Source organism: Lactuca saligna, chromosome 8 (genome assembly GCF_052625555.1).
Source record: "Lactuca saligna cultivar CGN05327 chromosome 8, ASM5262555v1, whole genome shotgun sequence".
Classification (NCBI taxonomy): Eukaryota; Viridiplantae; Streptophyta; class Magnoliopsida; order Asterales; family Asteraceae; genus Lactuca; species Lactuca saligna.
The window spans coordinates 68,438,601-68,450,087 of record NC_136424.1 but is presented as its reverse complement, the minus strand read 5'-3'; the positions used below and the strand labels follow the sequence as shown (position 1 = coordinate 68,450,087).

The following is an 11,487-nucleotide window of genomic DNA, read 5'->3' as shown; positions in this document are numbered from 1 at the left end:
GTTGGTGATGATTGGCTCAAACACAACATCTTTCAGTCGACATGTACTATTTTGGGAAAGGTTTGTACTTTTGTTATTGATTCAGGAAGTTGTGATAACCTTATATCTGAAGAAGCAGTTCAAAAGTTGGCTTTGAAAACAGAAAATCGTCCTAAGCCTTACAAGCTACAGTGGCTTAAGAAGGGTGGCGAGGTCACTGTATCTAAACGAGCCCTTGTTCAATTTTCTGTTGGTACCACGTATAAAGATGATGTGTGGTGTGATGTGGTTGCCATGGATGCTTGTCATTTGTTGTTGGGCAGACCTTGGGAGTATGATCGTAACATAGATCATAACGGGCGGACTAATACTTACAGTTTATTGTTTGGTGGTGTGAAGATAACATTGGTTCCCAATAAGCCAAAGGAGCCAGTTCCGAGACCTTCGGGTACTCTACTGACCCTTAATCAGTTTGAAGACGAGTTAGAGGCGGAAGGTGAAATTTTTGTATTGCTCGGGAAGGAAGTTGCTAAGGAGGTTGAAATTCCTGAGGCTATGGTTCCTCTGCTCAAGGAATTCGCTGATGTTTTCCCTAATGAATTACCTGATGGTTTGCCACCTTTACGTGACATCCAGCATCATATTGATCTACAACCAGGAGCTCAGTTGCCTAATAGGCCACATTACAGAATGAGTCCCGGAGAGCATGAGGAGTTGCGACGACAGGTGGAGGACTTGATTTCAAAAGGTCATGTTCGGGAGAGCATGAGCCCGTGTGCTGTTCCTGCTTTGTTGACTCCTAAAAAGGATGGTACTTGGCGTATGTGTGTTGATAGTCGCGCCATCAATAAGATCACGGTGAGGTACAGATTTCCAATTCCTCGACTTGATGACCTACTTGACCAGATTAGCGGTGCCTCTATCTTTACGAAACTGGACTTGAAGAGCGGGTACTATCAGATTCGACTTAGGCCTGGGGATGAGTGGAAGACTGCCTTCAAGACTCGTGAAGGATTGTATGAGTGGTTGGTGATGCCTTTCGGTTTATCAAACGCTCCTAGTACATTTATGCGTGTGATGAACCAGTTGTTCAGGCCCTTTATTGGTAAATTTGTAGTCGTTTATTTTGATGACATACTTATTTACAGTGCTACTTTTGGTGAGCATGTCAACCATGTGAGGCAGGTTTTGACCGTGCTTCGACGGGATAGTTTGTATGCAGCTATGAAGAAATGTGTGTTTATGGTTCCTAAAGTCTTGTTCTTGGGGTACGTTGTTTCTGGGGAAGGAATACAGGTGGACGAGTCTAAAGTAGCAGGTGTCAGACAATGGCCAAGTCCAACTACCATCACTGAAGTTCGAAGCTTTCATGGCCTTGCTTCATTCTATAGGAGGTTTATTCCAAACTTTAGTTCTATTATGGCACCGGTGACTGGTTGTATGAAAGGGAAGACCTTTACTTGGTCCGAAGCAGCAAAATCAGCTTTCCAATTAGTAAAAGAGAAGCTTACTACATCACCGATTCTTGTATTGCCAGACTTTTCTCAAGTGTTTGAATTACACACGGATGCTTCCAAGGTTGGGATTGGAGCAGTTCTAAGTCAAGGAGGATGACCGGTTGCCTATTTTAGTGAGAAGTTGACGGGGCCAAAGCTGCGTTATAGCACTTATGATGTTGAGTTCTATGCAGTGGTCCAAGCTGTGAAGCATTGGCGCCGTTATCTATTTCATAAGGAATTTGTTTTGTTCACAGATCATGATTCATTAAGACATATTCGTAGTCAAGATAAGGTGTCACACAAACATGGGAGGTGGATGTCGTTCTTGGAAAAATTCACTTTCGTGGTGAAACACAAGTCTGGGATGTCGAATCGGGTGGCTGATTCATTGAGTCGAAGGAGTAATTTGCTAGTTTCCATGAGGGTTGGTGTGCCGGGGATGGATGTCCTCATGGAGCAGCTAACGGTTGATCCTTATTTTTCTGTTGTTCTGCAGGGTATACAATCTGGATAGATGTCTGATTTTCTACTGCATGAAGGGTTTCTTTTCAAAGGCAATCAATTGTGCATCCCTGATTCTAGTCTCCGCCTTCAAATAATTAGGGAGCTACATGGTGAAGGGCATGTCGGCCGAGATCGCACTTTACAGTTGGTACAATCCTCTTATTTTTGGCCTACAATGCGCAAGGAGGTGGATAGATATGTTAAACGATGTCGAATTTGTCAGGTGTCAAAGGGCACATCTACCAATGCAGGACTCTATATGCCTTTGCCTGTTCCATCACAACCTTGGGTAGACATCAGCATGGATTTTGTGTTGGGTTTACCACGTACTCAACGGGGAAATGATTCAATATTTGTGGTTGTTGATCGTTTTTCTAAAATGGTGCACTTTATTCCTTGCAAAAAGACGACGGATGCAGTTAATGTGGCCCAATTATTCTTTCGAGACGTCTACCATTTGCATGGATTGCCGTCTTCTATTGTTTCAGATCGAGACACTAGGTTTTTGAGTCATTTTTGGCGCAGCCTATGGAAAATGGTGAACACTCAGCTCAATTTTAGTAGTGCATATCATCCTCAAACGGATGGCCAAACAGAGGTTGTCAATCGATCCCTTGGTAATATTTTGCGGTGTTTAGTGGGTGATCATGTGAAGACCTGGGATCAAAAGCTTTGTCAAGCTGAGTTTGCTCATAATCATGCTATCAACCGAAGTACTGGATATAGTCCATTCCAGGTAGTCTATTCTGTTCAGCCACGGGGACCACTTGATTTGATGTCACTGCCTGTTTCTAGGGTTGTTCCAAAGAAAGTGCAGGATTTTGTTGGAGGACTGCATGATGTTCATAAGGCTGTTCATGACAACTTGGTCCGAGCTAACTCCAAGTACAAGCAAGGTGCAGATAAAAAACACAGACAAGTTGATTTTGAAGTAGGTGACTTTGTTTGGGCTGTTTTGACTAAAGATCGTTTTTCGGTTGGTGAGTACAACAAGCTGTCAGCTAAGAAGATTGGACCGGTGGAGATTGTGGAGAAGATTAATTCCAATGCTTACCGTCTACAGTTGCCAAGTCACATTCGTTGTTCCGATGTTTTCAATGTAAAGCATTTGCTTCCTTATTATGGGGATTCTTCTGATGATGACCATGGTGCACATTCGAGGTCGAATTTTGTCTACCCAGGAGGGGATGATGCGGGCCCTAGTGTGGAGGATTGGGCCCTTGCGTTCCTAGAGGCCCACGATCGTGTGACTAAAGGGGCTTCACGGAAATAGCCATAACTTTGGCTACGAATCTCCGTTTTGGGCCTACGACCAGTCAAATCGAAGCTTGGAGCAAGGAGCACGTCTAGATAAGTACCCGAAGGGGAATTACCTATTTTTGAGTCCATAAATCGCTTTCTAAATGGAGTTATGAACAATTTTGTTATTTTTCCTTAATTTTTGGGTTTTGTTTTTGGGTTTGTATTTGGCCCATGGACTTTTAGGGTTTCATTTTAATTTCTACTTCTTATTTAACTGTTTTTGATGTAATTTGGACGGTCGATCATCAATTTTATGAACTTTCGATTTTCTCCCAAATTCTGTGTGTTAATCCAGATTTGAAGCCAATCCCACGGTATTCATAGAATCAACGTGGTTTTGAAGAGATTGTCCTTGCTATTCTTTTAGAATCAACAGCTTCATTCTTGTTTATCTTTGTGTTGTTTTTTGCGCTGCATCAGATACGCTCTCCCTACGGAATGTGTCGAGACTTCTACGACATCAGGGACGGAGGTTCAGAATATTACATATATTATATTTCTTGATTATCAGAATATTAGAATATTTCATTAGAAAAAAATGATTTCATGGTCTCATAAAATTAAACTCATCTTAAATTTAGCTAATCATATATATATATATATATATATATATATATATATATATATATATATATATATATATATATAGACACACACACACACACACACACACATATATATATATATATATATATATATATATATATATATATATATCGTTGTAAATAACATGCTTAAAAAATTTATACAAACTTTTCAAACGGGAAGGGGGCTAGTTATGCAAAAAATGAAAATTATAGAGACAAATATATATATATATATATATATATATATATATATATATATATATATATATATATATATATATATATATATATATATATATATATATATATATATATATATATATATATGGGGCAAATCAATAGAAAATGCATAAAGTTTTAAAAAACCCTAAAACCTAAAAAATATTACAAATACACTGATGGTTCTTATGGTTTTCTTAAAAGTACTTGTTTAGTACTAAATTTTATTTAATTCGGACGGTTACCCCATCTTAATCTTCTTCCAGTTCATATACCTTTTCAGTCAGATATCAATTTCCTCGTACCACCTCCGGTCACCGTCTCCGACCACAGATCTAGTACCGCAAAAATCACCCAAAACGCAAATCAAAACCAGATAAGATTTCAATAATAAATCTAAAACACAACTATAATCAAACTCAAATTGTAACATCCGGATTCCCAGGTATATTATTATTCATTTAATTTTTGGAGTTGTGGAGGAACTCGGCGAGTTGGTGCCAAGACTCGCCGAGTAGGGATGCAGATGTTCATTCTATTTCATGACCGGACTCGGCGAGTCCATTCGTGGACTCGACGAGTCCATGCTGTTTAGTGAAGCCCTAATTTCCAGGGCTTGGGACCTATTTAAAGGCCCTTATGGCCGTCCATTGTGGCTACTACCCCCAAAGGGAGAGTCTCAGATCGTTTGAGAAGCAAGGAGTGACCATTGTTGATCTTTGTGGTGTCATTTAGTAATAAGAATGAGGTTCTAGCCAAGGGAAAGCAAAGGAGGTTGCTATTCTAAGGACTAAAAGCTAAGATCATTCATTTGAGGTATTATTTCGATTCTTCTTCTGTTTTGGGAAGGATATGTGGTTTTAGGGTTTCTTGTACCCTTGACTAAGTTGATTTAGGGTCCAAATAGTCCCTTCTGGAGATGAGGCTTTGTAGCTGGACCCATAAAGGTCCAGAGAGCCTTATTCTTCAAGCTTTATGGAGAACAATGGAGGTCATGACCTTCGGTTAAGGTATTTGGGACAAAATCATCATTTGATGCTTATTGGTTGAGTTATAAGCATCAAGATTCAGACTTTACGTGACATTTATGCTTGGGAAGGCCAGATCTATGGATTAAGGGCACAGATCTGACCACAGGAGATCAATAGAGTTTGTGCATGGCATGAACTCGCCGAGTTGTTCTTGGGACTCGGCGAGTACGGTTAAGGTCCACGCAGATCACTCAGCAAATAGACTTGCCGAGTTAAGGATAAATCAGTGAGTCAGAAGGGGGTTAAAAGACTGGAGTTCAAGGTGGTACTCGGTGAGTTTTTCTTAAGATTCGGCAAGTTAAGTCGGGGTAGCCCCGCGATTCATGCCAGGTGTGACTCGTCGAGCATAGGATAGGACTCGACGTACCAAATGGGATAAAGAGTTAGTGGACATATGTGTACTCGCCGAGTTACCAAAGTGCACTCGGCGAGTTGGGTCAAAGTTGACCGTTGACTTTTGTTGACTATTAGGGTTTGGTCAACAATGAGGTCCTTGAGTCAAGAGGGGGGGGGGGTAAGATAGTCTTTTACCCTTCCAAGGATGACAATAGAGGGTCGAGTCTAGCTTCGAGTGTTATGTTTATGAGGGTATTTACTTTGTATGAATAGGCGGAGGCTAGACAATACTTCTACCGAGTCAGAGATTTACGAGACGTCTGAGGTGAGTCTTCTCACTATGCCTTACCCGATGGGGTAATTGTATGTGACCAAAGGGTCTTATGTGTATGATGTATATGCGATGTAAGTTATATGTGATATGTTATGTGATGTGAACATGATGTGGGCAGGAAGGTCAAGATGATACGGACCGGAAGGTTAACCGAGTTTGGGATGGAAATCCCCTGAGACACTTGGATCGGAAGGTCCTTTGGCCTGGAAAGGCGTATGTGATACATGTGGTATTTTGGAGAACTCACTAAGCATTTATGCTTACAGTGTTATGTGTTATGTGTTTCAGGTACTAGCGATGATCGCGGGAAGACGCCGACATGACTCGTACACATGCACACTGGAGTTTAAATATTTTGATCTTGGGGTTTTGTACTGATACAATGTTTTTATTTATGAATGCAAACTATATTTCATGGTTTTTCAAAAGTGAAAAATTGTTCACATTTTTACGGTGTTAAACAAATCAAAACCAAAAATCCATGATGCCCAAATCGAAGATAAAATAGCATACGCAAAAAGTTGAAGATACCGATCCATCTGATGCAAATCGATTAATATAACAAATGAATCAACACCAGAAACTGATATATTCATAAAATCATCTGCAAATCCAAGAAACCGGCGGTGGGTTTTTCAAATCATTCAATATGGGGTCGAACAGGAAGGGATTCCAATAAATAATAAAATTTTATGCATGGATCAATAAAAATAGCAAAAAAAAAAACATAACGAAAGAGTTCAATCCAGAACTCTAATAATCGAAATTTCAAATATTCTTCCGTTGATACAGATCGAGGATCAGGGTTTCCCAAAAAAAGCTAAATGGAGAGGGTGGAGCAATAAAGATCGGAAGATTGGCGTAACGACCATTCATAGTTATCGAAACCACCAAATGTTGATGTCGTAACCATCATAGTTGATTCCGCAACCACCAAATGTTGTTCTGGTCATCGATATAATCTCATATCTCTTTCATATCTCTCTGTCTCTTGTCGATCTGCAGGTGATGGATGGAGATTGTTAGTTCCAGTGGCAGTGATAGTGGTGCTTCAGTGAGGCGGTGGTGGCAATTTCTGGGCATTAGTGGTGGTGGCTTCAAGGCGACGAAGGTGACGGTAGTTCTTCTCATACAAAGATCGATTTGGAATTGAATTTTTGTTTTTTCTGGGTTTCGTCTTTAAAGGTGGTGATGATGAACACTGGAAAGGGTAATGAAGTAGGAGGGGAGATAAGGGGGTGGTTGCCGGATTAAACAACTTGAAGTCACTGAAGCTTTCATCGGGGGATGCTAGTAATGGCTTCGATTGACTGTATGAGTGCGGGATTTTTGGTTGTGTGTCTATTGATCAGAGTTTATTATGTTTGTACTCAAGTTGTGGGTTTATTAGATTTTGATGTATATCGATGTGGTTTTTATTTGTGGCAACATTCCATATTGCATATGTAATTATGGATTAATTTTCAATTATATGGACCATTTTTGTAACTAAAATTACTTCTATAGAAATGAACATATGTCACTTTGTAATTGGTTTCTATACTTGTAACCCTAATATGTAATTTCTATTGATTTGATTATATATATATATATATATATATATATATATATATATATATATATATATATATATATATATATATATATATATATAATTTTGTGAGATCGTGAGACCAATTTTTTTTAACGAAATATTCTAATATTCTAGTATTTGTAAAAATATAATATGTATAATATTCTAACATTATATTTTTTAGAATATTTCAATGTAATATGTGTTAAAATATAATATCAGAATATTACATATATTGTATTTTTTGATTATCAGAATATTAGAATATTTCATTTAAAATAAATGATTTCATGGTCTCACAAAATTAAACTCATCTTAAATTTAGCTAATCATATATATATATATATATATATATATATATATATATATATATATATATATATATATATATATATATATATATATATATATATATATATATATATATATATATATATATATATATCGTTATAAAAAACATGCTCAAAAAATTTATACAAAATTTTCAAACGAGAAGGGGGCCAATTATGCAAAAAATGAAAATTATAGAGACAAATTTGAAACAAATCGAAAACTTCAACTTAAATCTTTTTTAATAAATAAAGATAGTTTTTTTACGAGATGTCATATTCACATTTATTTTACCACATCTTATTTTGTGTTATTTTAAATTAGTTTGTTTTTCCACATGATAATTGTTTTTTTATTTTATTAAATTCCATATAATATTTAAATATAATAATTGCAATAGATATAAAAATAAATACATGTCACTTTCATTAATTGATTAATTTCTAAATTTTTAAATTAAATTCTTATTAGTTTCTTTGTTTATTTATCTAAATTATTTGTTTAAATTTAAAAGAGAAAAAAATACTTTAGTTTTAATAATTTAATATTTTTCTTATAAATTCAAACTTATCAAATATTTAAATTTCATATTTTATTTTTTCTTTGAAATAAATTCATGTAATACATGAGTCTTAAGTATTACGCCCTAGTTATACTAATATTTGATAAGTTACAAGATGAAATTCATACAAATCTATCCTAACTCAAAATGGATACTAAACCAATTTTTGTTATTGAAATCTTGAAATTTTTTTTAGGGCTAGTTATTAATCTAGCTAAATTAAGGAAGCGATTAACAACTTTTAGCCAAAATTTAGGATTTGTCCCAAAATAGCCCACGAAACCATAGGTTTTAATATTCGTCTACTGTTTCGCTAATTCGTTTACTGTGTCGTGTTTTATATATATATATATATATATATATATATATATATATATATATATATATATATATATATATATATTGAAGATATAAAACCGTAGGTTATTTTGAAACCTACGGTTTTCTCTGTATAAACTACGGTTTCCCAAACCATAGCTTACGGTTATGTAAAATGTACGAGGGGTTTTATTTATTTATTTAAACTACAGTTTAAGGGGTAAAATCTACGATTTTGGTAAAAAAAAGCTACGGTTTATTATTATTATTTTTAATAGAAAGTATTTTTTTGAGAATTATTTTGATTAAAAATAGTCAAGTTTAAAAAAAAGTAGTTCACTCTCAAAAAAATACTCACTATTAAAATAAATAAATGAATGAATAAAAGCACAACTGTAGCTTTTTTACCAAAATCGTAGATTTTACCCCCAAAACCGTAGTTAAAAAAACGTAGGTTTTACTCAAACCGTAGTTTATATAGAGAAAACCGTAAGTTTTAAAATAACCTACGATTTTATATCTTCAAAATATTTAAAATTTTTTTTTTTATACAAAACAAAAAACAGTAGATGAATATAAAAATCTATTTTTTTTTTGAGCTAGTTTTGGCTAATGTATTTTTTTATTTGCTAATTTTGGATATGTAATTAAAACTTTGGCCACATTAGTATTTTTCCCTTTTTTTTATTTATAAATTTAAAATACAATTGAGACTAATAATTAAAAAGAGTTAGATGGTAGTGAAATTGAAATTAGCACACATTGTCTTGTGTTGCAAAAGTGAAGAACTAAACCCTAATCTTTTTGCCCCTAAATCAAATTGGAGCAAATTGTCCTCCAATTGATGCCCTCCGATCACCATTGACGAAGTGGGTCTAACACCTCCATCAACAATGGCTAAACACCATACGTCCACACCCTCCTCTACAATCCTCACCATCGAGTTCTTCCCCCAAACCCTCCAAATTACATCATTCTGCATCACAAGGTCAATTGCAGGTACGTTTGGCCCCAAATGGGTCTCTGAGACATCGTTCGCTTCGTAACATATCTTGAATGGCTTAATAGGTGTGGTTGATTTCAGCTTCATTATAGACGATTCGTTCGTGAATGCTTCGATGAAAGCACTGTAGATTGATCTCTCTAACACGGTGTATGGATTCGTTGTGCTGATCTTTGTCCCACCGTTGCCGTTTTTATCGACTGTTAGAAGTTTCTGGTTAATTACTATCGGTTTATCGTTGACGTTAATTGATTTAACTCCGATAAAATAAGGATCTTCGTAGCGTTTGGTGTTGGTTTTTCTGGTGGTGATTGCGATAGGGTATGAGAAGATAGGCGTGTAGTTGAGATGCTCGGAGACGTCAATTCCCGGCAAGAAATAGTACGGTCTGATCAGGTCGAAGAACCCGACGCCGGGAGCCGACGGCGAGCCGGAAAGGCACAGTGCAAACACCGACGATGCGACGGTGGTGCTAACCTGAGCTGGGAGTGAAAACTTGGAAAACCCGAAACCTGCTAAACCGGTAACCTCTTTTTTAGCATGACCTTGCAGTAACCGTGACGACTCGTCGGAGCAAGTGAAGACGAAGTCGTGGAACACGCCGAGTTGACCCGGGTTCCGCCCGTTGGTGGTCGGTAAAGCGAGCGAGTCAACATGGGCGAACGAGTTGTGAGGTAGAATGACACAACCACCAGGAACCACTGTCTTCCCCGTGTTGATATCGCAGTTGGATTGGAGGGAGTGGCAAAGAGAGGAGTTGCAGGGAACTGGGTGAAAAGTGGTGGATGTGTAGTTACGGGTACAGTCTACGGCGGTGAAGGTGGCGCCGACGTGAAGCAGCAAATCGGTGGGTTGCAGAGGGGTTTTGAGGTGAAGCTTTAGCATGTAAAACGGAGTCGTCTGGACATGACGTTTTGTTATTGGAGCAACAAAAGCTGAAAACGAAGGAGATATGAACAGAAAAGCGAAGAAGATGGAGAGTGCCATTGTTGGGTGTTTGATTGCAGCAAATTGAGGAAGTGAATCGGTTAGATATACTATATATTGGGTGAGGATGATGAATGACAGTGGTTGGACGGCGGCGAAGGGCAATTAAGCTGGGATACGAGGGAACATAAAGGATGATGGTGACGGCAGAATTGCGGCCACCTTTGGAATTTCCCGGGAACCACCGCATGTTTGGTTGGGCATTTCAAAATTTGATGATTTGATTACGTCGACCTTACTAATTATAGAATAAATTACAAATTGGGACCATGAGGTTTGCATATTTTGTTTTTTAGGTCCAAAAAAGAATTTTGTTTTGTAATTTCAGTCCTTCACGGTTTTTCTTTTCCTATTTGACCAACACATATAGTTTCAGACTTTCAGCATCTTAAACCCCTGTCAAATGATTTTTTGCCCTTACTTTCCCAGCATGTGACAATTACATATATTACATAGTTGTGGCAAGATATATAAGAGTTCATAAAACTCATTATGTTATTATTAGAAATGGAAATAAATGCTTGTACCATGAATCCATGATTGCATGAGCCGCATGACATACATAACATGAATGCTGCTTGGTCCAATATTATTAGCATTGTACTTTCATCAAGATAGTTACTGTTAATTAATTATGGTTAGTTAGTGTGGCAGTTAATTAATCCAGGTTGTTATGTTTGTTAGGTGCATGTTAGCTAGCTTAGCGTAGTATAGTTTCATTGTATATATACTTTGTTAGGTAGCTTAGCGTAGTATAGCCATTGTATATATACTTTGTAGTTTGTACTATGATTTCTAAAATCAATGAAGAAATAGAATTGATTTTTCTTTCTCCAATAATATGGTATCAGAGTGGTCACGTTCTTCCGCATCATTCATTTTTTATTTCGATTTTTCCAGCATCATTCATTTTTTATTTCGAT

At 36.8% G+C, this 11,487-nt stretch overlaps 1 pseudogene; it reads right to left on the bottom strand.

Annotated features, from left to right (window-relative positions):
* Positions 1–9,257: 9,257 nt before the first annotated feature.
* Positions 9,258–10,792, bottom strand: LOC145007956 (putative aspartic proteinase GIP1 pseudogene; annotated as a pseudogene).
* Between the last annotated feature and the right edge of the window lie 695 nt (positions 10,793–11,487).